The sequence below is a fragment of the Carettochelys insculpta genome, chromosome 5 (assembly GCF_033958435.1).
Source record: "Carettochelys insculpta isolate YL-2023 chromosome 5, ASM3395843v1, whole genome shotgun sequence".
NCBI lineage: Eukaryota > Metazoa > Chordata > Testudines > Carettochelyidae > Carettochelys > Carettochelys insculpta.
The window spans coordinates 9567030-9581923 of NC_134141.1; the positions used below are offsets into that span (position 1 = coordinate 9567030).

General features: G+C 41.0%; 1 long non-coding RNA gene across 1 annotated transcript; it reads right to left on the reverse strand.

Moving 5' to 3' along the window:
• Positions 1-2718: 2718 nt before the first annotated feature.
• LOC142012995 (uncharacterized) lies at positions 2719-13578 on the reverse strand. Its single transcript, XR_012645520.1, has 4 exons — positions 13341-13578; positions 12487-12710; positions 11949-12052; positions 2719-2851 (listed from the first exon to the last, which is right to left on the reverse strand). It is a non-coding gene; the product is annotated as an uncharacterized LOC142012995 (long non-coding RNA).
• Positions 13579-14894: the final 1316 nt, after the last annotated feature.

The following is a 14894-nucleotide window of genomic DNA, read 5'->3' on the forward strand; positions in this document are numbered from 1 at the left end:
TGTTTTTATTTATAGGTTTGTATTTGCAGTGATAGGCTGTGATCTAGGGCAGTGCTAAACATATGGGAAGCTTACGTATATGAGCACTCCTCACTGAACGTAAGAGCATCTTTCAGTACTCTCCTGAATCAGGGATTCATTACTGTAAAGGCCATAACGGTGTTCAGAAATACTATGGGGTAACTCCTGTGTCGCCTGTCAGTCGAGTGGGTTGCATGTTTAAAATTGTAAAATAATGTCTGTGGTGCCATGGCTGCCGTGCCTGCTTTGGCAAAGCTCACGTTCACTTCAGTGGAATTGGGATTTGACTTTGGATTACCAGTGTGCCATTTAGTTCATTTGTAGCCTGTTCCAATTCCCATGAAAGCCAACAGAAATCTACAGGTTTTGGATTAAGCCTTCATCATCAATTTTTTAAAGCATTAGAAATATTTGAGTCTTTTATGAGCTCTTGCGATGTGTGCCTTCCTCAGTCTCTCATGCTGAAATTCTCAAAGGTTTGGCAGTAAGAGAGTGGGCGGGGGTGGGGGGTGGAGTGGATTTGCAAATTCCAATGTGGCCTGATTAGGGGATCTAGGTGAGTGCATGGGGAGAGTCTGGCCCCTCATGGGATTTGCAATGCTCCATATGCTGGATTTTCAATAGGAGCTAGGTTCCCAACTCAGTTACATTTGTAAATCTAGCTCTGTAAACTCTCCCTTTCACTGGAAACAATGTACATCCATGGGAGCTGAAACAATATTGAGCATGTCTGAAAATCCCTACATATGAGATGGCCGTAGAAAAGATTTATGGAAATATGTATCAAATGAGCTAGGGTTCTTAAATATAATAATTTGTGTATTAGATATAGAGAGAATTTGTCTGCAGAAATTTTATTTCTATTTTTATTTTTATTTCTGTCTTATTTGTTATGTTATAAGATAGATATGCTTTATAAAGGTCACACAGATTTTTTCATTTCTTTGTCATGTATGTCTTAATCTAACTCTCTCTGCTGTATGGGGAGGTGAAAAGACATTCCCTTGAGTACAAATAGTAAAGACAATATTAAGTCTGATGCAATGGTAACTCACATTAAAAACAAAGAACTTGGAAATAAAGGATAATGTTTTAGACATTGGAGTTAGCTGAAACTATAAGAGTAGCTTTAAAAATGTTGCTCACTGTACAGCAGCTTCAGTAGGCTAAATTAATTCTGCCAGAGTGCACTTCTCTAATTTCAAATCTGTTTGTTTCTCCAAGAAGCTCTACCTTTTTAGCTGAATTTTGATCCCTTTGAGGTGTATGAAAGTCTTTCTACCTGAAAGGGATAATCGTTTAAAATTTGGTTTAATAAAGATCTATGCGTAGTCATATTCATTTTCTTTAATTTCTTTTATCATTTGATTTTAAGAATGATTAAATGCAAGTACCACATTAAAAATCAAATTATGCTTATCCTAGAAATGATAAATAAAAAGGAAAGCTTGTTCTTTTTGCCTATTACAAGTTGCACCTTTTTAGTCCCGCACTTTCATGACCTGACTGGTGCTGAATGACAGAATTTGCTAGTCAATGGGAGGTCAGCATTACAAACCCTTTCGCTGCTTAATGGGCTCTTAGAAGACATTGAGGGGTAAATTACATAACGCTGCGAGCCAGGATTGGTGGCAGTAAATAAACTTTATGGAACCAATGGAAATTTAGCCATGCCCATGATAAATGGATGCCCGGATAACTGAAATCATACTGGATTACAGATGCTGTCAGAGGAGTGTGCAGGTGAGAGAGGTTCAACCTGTATTAATAAATCCTAGATGGTGAATTTTGTTCAAAGCTTTCACATTACAAACAGAAGATAAATAGGAAAGCATAACCATTTTCAAGCCTCTTTTAAGTACCTCAGATGATTCTGTTCCACTTTGGCCAATTTAAACTTATACTTTTAAGTGAACCATATTCAATACCTTTAGTAATATTTACATGCAGGGGGTAAATTAACCAAATTAGATTTTTTTCTGCTTTTTAGTGGAGCTGTAAGAGCTCATTGGTAGATCCAATAGTCAATTAACTTAATTCAGTTGTACAGATGTATCTATCATTGCTTAAATTAGAAAGTGAGAACCAATTACTTAATGAGCTCATTTATTATAATTTTTCTTTTAAGTTTGCAATTACTGAATTAACAAAAAGCAACTGGACTCTTAGATAAGTATTTCTTACTACAGCCTAATAAGATGAAGATTCAAAAAAATTACTTTCTTGGCTTTGTAAAAAGACACTTCACATCAGTTAGAGATAGCAAATGTACATTCCCTTTATTAGAAATCTTTTCCAAGAGATGTCTGGGTATTTGAAACAAATGATTGCAATAATATTGGAGACAAGCTGGGACTTGTTTGCAAGGGGGAGAAAAAAAAAAACCAGAATGCCGAAGGTCATTTATTGTTCGGAAATGTCTACATATGGAGTTTCTCATTTTAATTTAATTGGAATTAGGGTAAACGGGAAAAAGTCTTATTCCAGAAAAAAGAAAAATCCAAATGGAGTTATTGAGTAATACTAACTGCACTTTAAGTTCACATCCTACTTTAATCCAAATTAACTTTCAAGTGCAGACAAGTTCTTAGATAATACATGTGTAGGTGAATTATAGGCCCAGCTCCTGTAGGTAGATTTGGGCAGACTTTTTATAACCCACCTGTAGTCCTGCTAACAGTACTTCATGCAGATGCAAAGGGCTGCTCACCTGACTCCAATTGCAGAGTCAAAGCCATAGAGTTTGAGGCCAGGTGGGACTTTCAGATCATCTAGTCTGATTCCTTGTACATCCTAGGTGGCCAATTACACCTCACACCAGATTCACAATCTGAAATTAAATGAAGTGATCACAGCTCATAAGAGACTAAACTTCACCTGCTGTTTTCATTGCCTTGTACCAGTAACCTGATAGCTGATACTAGAGAATGATATTTTAAAATGGATGCAAATTTCAATATTTGGTCAAAAAGCAACTACTCCGCCCCACACCCCAAACGTTTTATCTGGACTGTTAATAGCACAGTTGCAGAGGAATGCATGTGTTGTTTATTGAATGTGGAATTTCAACACTTGTGATCCTTGTATTCACAACAGTCATCAGTTCCTCACATGAACAATCCCAGTAGGGTCAGTGGGCTCACTGGTGTGAGTCACTGCTCAGCAGTGTAAATAAGGGGCTCATGGGTCTGACCCATTCCAGTAGTCTTGTATCTAAGCAGTTGTGCACTTGTGGTGGATGACTGGGAGGTTGACAGGGATAGGACAGTCCCGTTGTATATTAACAAGACTTCACGAGCTCTTTGTTCTCATTAGGACTCCATGCAACCTGATTGATAGCTGCCTGAGCACCATGGTAAATATAAGGTTCAGTATTGCTCACTTGTTTGTAGTCCCAGAGGCACCAAGACCACTGACAAGGGAGAGTGAAATCTTTGCTCTACAGCATGGTTTCCCAAACTGGGGGGCATAAAGAAATTTGGGGGGGGATCTGGGTCACCTCATGGCCCCCCCTTTCTTTTCCCCCACCCCAAGAATGAGCCAGCCTCTGGAGCTAGGGTTAGGGTAAGGCTAATGAGGTGCTGAATATGCAAGCCAGTGCCTCATTAGCCTGTTCCAAAGCGACTCATCAGCATGGCCTTTCTGAAAGGGAGGGGGCATGTGCAGACACGGCCATAAAGGTTTTTTGTGGAAAATAAAAGAAAAATGTGTATGTTTTATTTAAAAGTTTGTATTTTTCAAAAATATGGAGTGATTTCAATTTATTTTTTATTTTGGATTTCTTAAAGGGGATTGTTTAAAATTTCTGTTTCATATTTTAAAATGGGAATTCCATCAAGTGTGTATTTTTAAACTGTTATCATTTAAACTATTATCATTCACTATGTTTTAACAAAACAGGGCTACAGACAATGTGGTTTCCAATACCATTTTCTTATAGCTTTCAAACCTTGAACATTGATTAAGCTGTGATGAAACAAGGCACTACTCCAAATTGCTCTGTGAGGTTTATTAAGAAGAAATCCTATTACAGGTTCATTCTATTTTTTGGCTCATCTTGGTTCAGTCTTTTCCAATATTTGTTTAGTTATGTTAATTTTGAGGACTGTACGAGTGTGTCTACACAGGCACAAATCTTCGATATGGTCATGTTAATGGCCATTCTGAAGATTACTAATGAAGCGCCGAATTGAATATTTGGCGCCTCATTAGCATTAGAAAGCTTCCGGCTGTGGCTGGAACAGAATAAGGGGATTTCGAAAGGTGCAGGGTCCCTTCGAAAAGGATCCCCGTGTAGCTGCACCGAGCCCCACGCGTTCGAAAGTGGCACTTTCAAAGTGCCGTGGCTGGAAGCGTCCTAATGCTAATGAGGTGCTGAATATTCAATTCAGCGCCTCATTAGTAATCTTTGAAATTGGCATTAGCATGGCCATTTGGAAGATTTGTGCCAGTGTAGGCACACCCTACTAGATTTGGTGATTCTGCCTCTTTTTTGTTTGCTTATATGAGAAGCAGTTCCATTTCAGGCACATCCCATTTTCCTGGCACAAGCAACCTCTTACATTGCTTTTGAGTTATGAAAAGAGAAAGCTATATATGAAATTTGGTAGTCCAGCTCTTATAGTTTAGAAGGAGTTCTGGATCAGACAGACAAACTCTCTAAAATATACAGTAGATAAAATGAAAGCTTTCTGTGAGGTGAGAGAGAATATGAGAGGCCACATTTTTCTTGTAATAAGTGTGTTTTGAGTATCCACTTTTTTAGTAGCAATGCCCCATTTTTGCTGTTCTCATCAGAATAAGAACATATAGTGGTTTTCTTGAACTTGTTAAAGAATTAATGTTTTATCCTAGGGATTCATAAGAGATTAAGTGTATCATTCCCAGGCTAACATGGAAAAAGAGAATGCCTCAAATAATTCTGTTGCACTTTGGTCAACTTAATGGTGCCATTGTATGACAAAAAGGAAATATTTTTCCTGTTACAAAAGAGAAGGGAGTTTCAACAAAAAGATTGGGTGACGAAGCCCAACAATTTGGAGGGGAGTGAGAAAGGAAAGAAATAACCCCTAGAATCTGAAGTAGCATTTCCTTTTTCTTAGTTATTGCAACAAAATTAGCTAAGGCCAGATTATCTAAGATGGGTCTATGCAACGTGCCAATATGTTTCCATGCCTATAGGTGGCCAAATGCCTAGTTTTTGAAAGCACATGTTAAGTTTGCTCACTGCCCTATAAAAACCTGTTACATTATTTTTAATTCATATTCCTTTTAAAGTGCCTCTGCTTTCTCTGGTTCTACCTTCATATGTCTGTGCCATATTATCCTTAGAATGGCTATTGTAGTGGTGTCTTCTGACCTGCTTTGGAAAGAGAAGTCTCTCAGAAGGTCTGAGAAATTTTCAATCCAGTTTTCCGGGTTATAAAGGTTGAGATAAGCATTTGAGCCCTTCAGCGCTTGTCTGCACTAGACAGACAAAACTCTAGGTTTGACCTTCACTAATATTTGTTACACATCATTGTTTGATTCACAAAATCCTACCCAATGATAGGAGAATCTGGAAAAAGATTTATATATTTATCCATGACCTTTCTGCTCTGAATATCTTTTGAGAGCAGACTTCGTCAGAAAAGCCTCAGTAACTTTTGTAAAGCACCTTGAAACCATGGAAAATCTCTCTTGCTCTTGTTGTTTACTACCACCAAAGATCAGACTAGACTCATTAGATATTTTCCTGACATTTATAAGATTTTTATATGTTATTTAGCATTTAAAAAAAAAACTTGTTCAGGTGGAAACCAGATAACAATCACTACTCTTGCGCGGAGACTGTTTGAATATAAAACATATTAAGTGGAAACTTGGTAGATCTAAATCTCCAGAAAATAACATTTTTCCACGAGAAATGCTCTGCCAAATGAAATTGCTAACTCACACAAAGCTCTTCTTGAGCTCTTTCATGCTGTAATATATGTCCCCAGGGCTAGAGAGGGATATTGGAACTTAGTGGCAACCATATCACTAAATCCCCTTACAAGACTTTGACAACTGTCCCCATTATGTCTTCAGTCACCAAGTGGAGCACAAACTTAGTTTCTTATAATGTTATGGAACATAAATGTGCAGCCTCACAGCAGGATTTTGTAGTCAGACTAGGTGACCAGACAGCTAAGTGCACAGACTCTCTCTGTCTCTCTGTCTCTCTCTGAGCGTATATTGTGGTGCAGCCAGCAAAATTTGAGGGAAGATGTTTGTAATAAGACTTTTAAAAGACTAGTTAATATTCTAAAATTATACGTCTTCCAGCAACTTAGCATCAAAACAGCACCACAAGCAAAATGGTACTGCAAACAGTTTGTGCTGCTAGTATCCTTGAATCCTTGGATTCAGCTATAGTGATAGCACAGTTTAGGCTTTTGGATCCAGCTTGTTGAGTATAGTCTCTATTCCCTGCAGGCACATGCTGTGGTTCAGCTTGGCCTAACCAGACTCTTGTGACTGTTGGTGGGTGCCTATAAAATCAGAATGTTAAAAGCTGAATTAAGCTGGGATTTTGCAGGGGTTCAGAAAGAGTTAGATGCTCCACTCTGAAAGTCCAAGGAAGCCGGGAGCCGAACTCCTTTTTTACCCCCTTTGAAAGTTACAGCTTTTAACATGAAGGAGCCCATTCCTGCCCCATGTTCACAATGAAGGAATGGGCTCACAAGGGGAGTAAGGTATTATTCGATGTTGCTGAAGTGGCAAAAGTGAGCCCTTGCTGCTTCAGCCTGAGTTTGCAAAACTGGAAAAAGATGTGGATGTAGTAACACAATACAGTAATTCACGAGTAATTATAGTAATAGTATGTAATAATTAAGTATTATGTACAAAATTACTTCCTACAGTTACATATGGAACTTAAGGCCAGAATGACCATTAGTTTTTCTATTCTGCCCGCTTGTGTACCACAAGCTATTCAGTTCCACAGAGCTCTCCCTCTTGTAAGCCCAGTAACTGGCATTTGGCTAATGCATTTTCCCAGCAAGGCAGGCACTTGATTTTAACACACCAGAAGCTGAAAATTCTCTCCCACTAGATGAAGAATGCTGAAGTTTGGATGAGTCACTGGTGGAATAGGCTGGGGCAAAGCAAATCCATGTTTTTAGACCTGCAGCCCAAGTCCCACGAGCCTGAGTCAATTGATGGAGGCTCTGAGGCTCAGTGCCATGGAGTTTAATTCACAGTGTAGGCAAAACTGCTGACCGGCAGAGGTGGGTGGGGAAGGGTGGAAATTGCCTTGGGGCTTGGCATTTTGAAGGGACCTGCAGCTCCTGGATGTTGCTGGTGCTACTGCAGCAGTGGTGGCAGCTGAGAATCCCAGGCCCCTTTGAAATGCCACAGGAGCATCACTCCACTGCTGTGCACAGCTTCTGAGGGCTGGGGAAGGGGCCAGTGCTGTTCTCTGGGTGGTCCTAAGGGCTGACTGCACTTGGCCCCGCCCCTTCTGTCCAAGGCTCCACCCCTTTCAGAGCCACACAGCTACCCCCACACACCTTGCCCCGACGGCCTGCAATGGCTGTCTGCACCACTGAATGTAGACCTCATAGGTGATTGCTACATCTAGGGGGAGAAGGTGCAGGGACCACCACCAACAACAAGAAGGGACATGAGGGGGTGCCTTATGTAACAATGAAAATTTTGGCAGGGGCATAGGGTGGTGGAGCACCTCTTGAGTTCTACCGTGAGTCACCGATTGTAGGCCTTGCTTAAATGGCAGCTTTGATTTTGAATAGACTACGCCAATGCTCAGAAGTCACACAAGTCTTTAACAATCTTGCTGACTCAAGGTCCAGGGGCATGTGAAACTGCTGATCAATGCAAATGACGCTGAATAAACTGTGCAGATTTCTGCTTAGCATATCCGGATGGGACATCACAGGCACTGACACATCACCTTGTGCCAGCAGAAAAATATAAGTGACTCTATCTCAGAGTATGTGCTTCGAGTGCAGGAAACATAATGGCTAACTCATTGGAACTGCTGAGCCTAGACAAAAATAAAATGTCAAGCAATGTAAGCAACTAGCCTCCTCCAAAAAAGCAGCGAGACTTACATTGTTTAAGAGTCCCCATATTCTGTTTCCCAGACAGGGGAAAATTCTTCAAGCAAGCCCAGTTACCAGGCACCTCATGATAACTTGAGGGGCAGGGAAAAACAAGCTAGCAAGGAGTCTTGTGGAGCCTCAGAGATTATTAATTGTATTGTGGAGAAAGCTTAGGTCATAATAACGTGCTTAGTATTAAAGGTGCCACTAAAGTAGGGAGGTTTTCACATTAGCCTGCTAAACCCAGGGTTGTGAGCTCAATCCTTGAAGGGGTCAGCTAGGGGCAAATAGATTTAAAAAAAAAATCCATGAGGGTGGTGATAGATCCTGCTGTGAGTGCAGGCACCTGGATTCAATGACCTCTCAAGGTCCCTTCCAATTCGGTGAGATAGGTATATCTCTGACTGCTGATTGTCTTTGCTGAACACTGCTAATTGTCTGAAGTGTGAGGGAAAGAGAGAACATTCAGAGGCCATAAGAAAACCAGAATCCTGCTGGGCTGAAGCAACCATGCTGAGTCATCAGGGACCATCCCTCCTACTCTCTTTAGGAAGTGTAAAAGCAATAGTCAAAAGATAATGTATTTAACTCTAGCTCTTCTAAGAAATAAAAGGAGTGTTGTCTACTCCCCTGAAAAACAATAAGCAAATGAGGAGGTTAGCGTGAAGACTGGACACCAGAATGACTGGCAGTATGGTAACCGGACTTGGCTTTAATAGAAATTCAAAGCTAAACCCCGAGAAGCTCTCCATTAAGTGGCACGATATTATATCGAGAACAACAAGAAGTCCTGGGGCACCTTACAGACTAACAGATATTTTGGAGCATAAGCTTTCATGGGCAAAGACCCACTTCATCAGATGCATGAGTGGGGGGGCAGTTCCAGAGGAGTTTTTAAAGAGTGGGGTCCCAGTAAAAGGTTCTGCCATTACTCTACTGTCGCCTCTGCTCAAGCTGACTGATGTACACCCTGAAGAATATATCAAGGCTGCATTGAGAGTTGTCATATGTTCATGCCAGTCTCTGCATTGCTGCAAACAGCAAAGTCAATGTTTAGTTGTACAGCTATATGTTTTACAATGTATTTCCCCATTAAGCAACCTGAGCCAGTTGCAGAGGAGGTAATACTATGCAAAATGGCAGAGGCATTTCATTGATAGCACAAGTGTAGTGGGTAAAACTTGATGGCAAAAAACATCAAGTGGCTACAGAATTATCTTGGCTTGGGTTAGAGTCTGTGTGAGTATTCTACATAACATATCTGCACCACTGAGTACAGGAACTAGGCAAACATTCTAAACTACATTTGGCAATTATAGGTTTTTTACAGAAATGACTGCAAATTTACTTTACCTATTTAATTAAGCACTAGTAAATTTAGTTAGCAACCTTAATTTGTCAGTCCTTTCCGATTCTGAGTGCTTTTTTAAACTACTGCAGCTTTAAAGTTAATTGTAACACAGGAAGGACAAAGGAACTGTAAAACAGTTGAAAATGCCTACTATAGAATCCCCCTGTTGCTGGAACCTCACTGCTGCCACACCTGTCTTGTTGGTTCGTTCAGTTGTCAGGATTTGTGTAACAACTATGTCATGGTCACAATTTAGTTTCCCAGCGGCAGCATCAAGTCTTAAGGGATCCAGGACCAGCCTGGGGATGAAGGCCTGTAATGGGCTCTCTACTCACTCTCTGCCACTGACCATAGGCTGGTTCAGGAGTGAATTCGGACACATCTTTTCTGATGTAGAGTTTCTCCAGCATTTTTTTTTAAATCTCTGTAAACTGCATTTTGTTAAATTTGGTCTCATTCACATAATAAATGTTCTCTTCCCACCCAAATAAATGGGAGAAGGCAGTTGGTTAAGGCTGTCGATATTTAACACATCAGCTGCTACAGTGGCACAGCTCTGGTGCCTCATTTATGCCACTCACGCCATACTGTAGGTGCTTTCTACCTCAATGAAAGAGTTCCCCTTCCCCCAGAACACTGATGGAGTTAATCCCCCTCTCCAAGTTCTATCAGCCTACCCATGCCTACAGACCCCACCTAAGTATCTCCATCTCCATATATTTCATAGGGTGTAATTTTTTTCACAGCCCTGAATGGTGGCTCTAGGTTGATCTACTGCAGTAGCATGGGCAGCCAGAGCCTTGGGCCTCTTTGATTTGCCCTCAGAGTGCCACTCCATGCAGCTCTGAGGTTTGTGGGAAGGCAAGCTGTGCTCTAGGCAGATCTAATGGCTGAGTGCCCTAGGCCCTGCCCCTTCTTCTGAAAGCCCTTGGGGAGCTGCTCCCTACCAAACACCTTGACCCAGGGCCCATGCCAGCTGTTGGCCCTGCTGAGAACCACTCTTCTGTCAGCATAGTTGTCTACTTGGGAAAAGAGGGGTGAAGTTCTACGTTGGTGTAGTAGGATGGGGAACATTTTTTCTGTCTGACTGGTATAGTTATGATGGTATAAATTGTCAGTGTGCTAGACCACACCTAAATCTCAACATAATTGACAAAGACACAAAAATAGGCAGCACCGACGTTCTCAGGACCAGTTCCAGGGATCAAAACACAAGCACAAAGCTGCCTTTAGCAGCAAACAGGTGTATGTCTTCAGTTTGTCCCAAAACCCCCATGAAGAGAGGAATGGGTGATGGAGATTGCAGCAACCAGTGCAATGGGACAGTAGCTGCTTGTGAATGAATAGTATGACAAGGAAGCAGAAGGAAGACCAGTTCTATCTAGAGCTGCTTGGGAGAAGAGAATAGCCCATATCAAGGGTGTGCACTTGTTTAAACAAAATCCAAACAGTGTTTCAAATAGATGGAATTCAAGGGCTTTATTCCTTGGAATAAAAATAATTCCATTGCACACAAGCCCACTGTAGCTTGATTGCAAGTGTTCAGGCCCATAATGCCACATGCTGCCTCTCAGAGGTGGCTCACGTTCATACCAGCCTTTCCATCTATCTATTTTACACAGTTAACTATTATAGCAGATATGGCCCCTTTTGAGGTTAGCCACTGTGAAATATAGAGAAAACAGCTGCAGTAATTGCGATCACTTTTTCAATGGGGCTGGGAGACAGGGGTACGGGAAGATTGAAATACCTGTCCAACATACCCAGAAACAGCCTGGCAGCATTTGTTTTAATAACCTTTTCTTATTTGTGGTCTTTGTTCTCTATTTATACCACATAGGCTGTCTTTGAACAGCCATTAATTGCCAAAATGCAGGTCCACTGTATCTCTTCATCTCAGTAAGTCCCACTTTAAGTCACCATGGCTACGTCTGCACTAGCCAAAAACTTCGAAATGGCCATGCAAATGGTCATTTTGAAGTTTACTAATGAAGTACTGAAATACATATTCAGCGCCTCATTAGCATGAGGGCAGCCGCGGCACTTCAAAATTGACGTGGCTCGCCGCTGCGCGGCTCATCCAGACGGGGCTCTTTTTCGAAAGGACCCAGGCTACTTCGAAGTCCCCTTATTCCTATGAGCAGATGGAAATAAGGGACTTCGAAGTAGGTGGGGTTCTTTTGAAAAGGAGCCCCGCCTGGACGAGCCGCGCGGTGGGGAGCCACATGAATTTTGAAGTGCTGCAGCTGCCCGCATGCTAATGAGGCGCTGAATATGTATTTCAGCACTTCATTAGTAAACTTCGAAATGGCCATTTGCATGGCCATTTCGAAGTTTTTGGCTAGTGTAGACACGGCCCATGAGTCAGAATCTTAAACTGCATGACATGTCTTTGCTCTGGTCTCTGCTGCCTTTTCAGGTCCATTTCAAGTCAGATGCCACACAGCCACTTCACAGGTTAACTTCTCTTGTTCTGTTTCTTCTCCACTTACCAGTGCCAATAACAGGATGTCCTGGTTTTCCAAAGTGCAAAATGCAGACAAACAAACAAACTCTTCTGTATCAACTGGCTCCACCATGCCCATTTCCTATAGATCTGCAACATACATAATCAATCATTTTGTCATGTTACTGATCCAGCTTAGGTGTCAGTCTCATTACTGTGTTCATTGCACTAGTACCTGGGAGTCCAAGACAAAAATGACCCCGTTCCTTAATACAAATGTGAATCACTAGTCAACTGATTTGTTCTTCCCCCTCTTTTCCCAAGCTGCTATTTTATTATGATCATATGCTGATCTCATTTACTTAGAGATAAATCTACTGCAGTTAATGGGGGCTCCAGATTTGCACTTATGTACAAAATATTAGAATGTGGCCCTTGGTGTCAAAATTCATACATATATATATACACACACACGCTCTCTGCTTATACATACATATATATATATGTATACACATGCGTGCGCTCGTGTGTGTGTGTGTGTGTGTTTATATACATAAGCAGAAATAGCAATGGTGTATTCCTACCTCTTAAAGCAGTTAGACAGTGCTTCTCATCCTTATGTAGGAGTTGTTTTCACACGCAGAATGCTCCCTTGCGGAAGACCTCCACTGCTTTTGTCCTCAGTTTCCTCCCTCCAATATTTGGAGCTAGATCAATAGTTGTTGCAAATCCATGTGTCAGGTGTAGAATTATCCCTGTGTTGTAAACTCACTATCCGCTGATTCGCCCCATGTGCTTGTCCACATGCCTGATGGTGAGAAATAAAGCTCTTAAGCTGCTTGTGCTTTTACACCCAAGTGAGGCACACTGGGGTTGGCCCCACTGTGACCAACGCTTCAAGGAGCATGGAATTGTTCTAGTCTGGTGGTTGGTAACGAAGGCTTAGTGGCTGGAAGAACAACTGAATCTCTTTGGGGACACTTCATACTATCTCCCGTGGAAATCATTAGACTTCCTCTGCCTGCACATTTAATGTCAAATTATATGGCAACCTTCATCTTTTGGTATTTTAATCTTTATTTTTTTCAGATAAAGCATTGTTTCAAATAATGGTGTGGAAATTTATGACAGGTACCTTGGTTCCCTGAATTTATTACACTATAGGGTTTTATCTACCTCCAGGAGTCCTCAGACTAATTAATTCATGACATAACTCTTCAGACAAAATCCCACATCCTTTCAAAGTGTCGCAATAGAGTCCCTGCCTAAGGACAAACTTAAAGATTAAGTGACTGCTCACTGATCATTGAGTAACACTCCTACCACCTAATTAGGTTTGCACACTAGGGAATAGGTAAGCTGCATTAAAGCTTATCTGGCACCTGCTTATTACCTTATTTTATGGTTAATATGCAAAAATATGTAACTCCACACTCACCCAAGAGTCTTAATTCCAAAGGATTTGAAAGCTCTATGACTCCAATTCCCTGAATCCATTAAAGTGTGTCCATTTATTGAATAGGCTCCACCGATTCCATCATGCTGTAGGCGAAACCTAATAAATTCAGCTGGTGCTGGCACAGAATCAGTACACAGAAGACTCTAATTACTATGCTGTGGAAGATGTAAGCCAGATGGACAATTGTGCAATTGTGCAGGGGATACCTGGCCAAACTCACCAGAAGTTCCGTCTGGGAAGCCAGCAGCAGGTCTGAAATACTTGTGCTCTGAAAAACTACAAAGTCAAATCTCAGCAGTTAATTACACCTCGTTAGGTAGATTAAGCTGAGTTTCATGCAGCCTATTTTCAGGTGAAAACATACACATTCCAGCTCTTGCAAGGCCTGACAGATCGGTTCATTATTCTCATCCTGATGAACTGAGCCAGAAATACCTCTCACTCTGCCTTTGTATAGCATGTTGCATGTTCATTTTGTCCATCTGCACATGGCTATGATGTCCTTTATGATCAGGCATGAAAAGCTTTTCTGAAACTCTGCCAACAGTATTCAGGTGAGGACTGAGATGTGAACAGACACAGCATTTAATTGAAGTGCTGTTTGCAGGAAGAGCTAGTTGCGTTAACTGTCTGTTTCAGTGGGTTTAATAGCCAATTGCCCAGTAGAAACAAGGCAATGTTCATATGTGTGGTCTTTGTGACATGGCAGGATGCCTTTCGAGAAACAGATTGGAGTTGGTCACAAACTTTCAAAGCAAAGGCGGTTTTTTTGGTTTCTGTTCACAGTCTTTTCTCAAGATCAAACTTTACAAGTTGACTCTTTGAAACTCTTCATCACACTTTTTAGCAATATTTATATAGAAAATACATTGAAATGGTTATTAAACTGGTTATGCAAAGATTCCATTTGTTCAAAACCATTTTTTTTCAGGAAACATGCAATCGATCGAACAAACAAAACCCTTCCTGCAAAGAAATAAACAGTGGTTTGGACAAAAAATATGTGTGTGCAGGAGACAATGCGTCTTTTTATAACTATAAATGGAAACAACTTGGAATTTCTTAAAAATTGAAAATGTTGAAGACTCTTCAAATGACAACAATTTTATAGTTACTGCACTGAAATAATATAACTTTAACTAAGCCCCACAACTTCAAATATTTAAATGCTTCCTTCTCATTAATTTTAGTGGGAGTTACATACCTAAATACCTTTGAGAATCTGAATTCTAATTACAGAAACAAAAGGAAAATATTTGTTCCTTAACTGAGCTAACTAAAACCTAGAATAAGATGGCTTTGTGTGTGTGTCAGTGTTGTCTTATTTTTGAGAACCTGTGCAGAATAAATTTTGTGTGCACCAAGGCGCATGCAGAGGTGCCGCATCAGTAAAAACACTTGCTGGTGTCCGTGGGCACTCTGCTCATCAGTTGGTTGGCATTTGAAACTGCCCTGCACGGCTGACCAAGTGCATGACTTACCTGGAACAAGGGTTGGGGGAGGGAGGGGACGTCTCTCTGTGTCTCTTGGTTC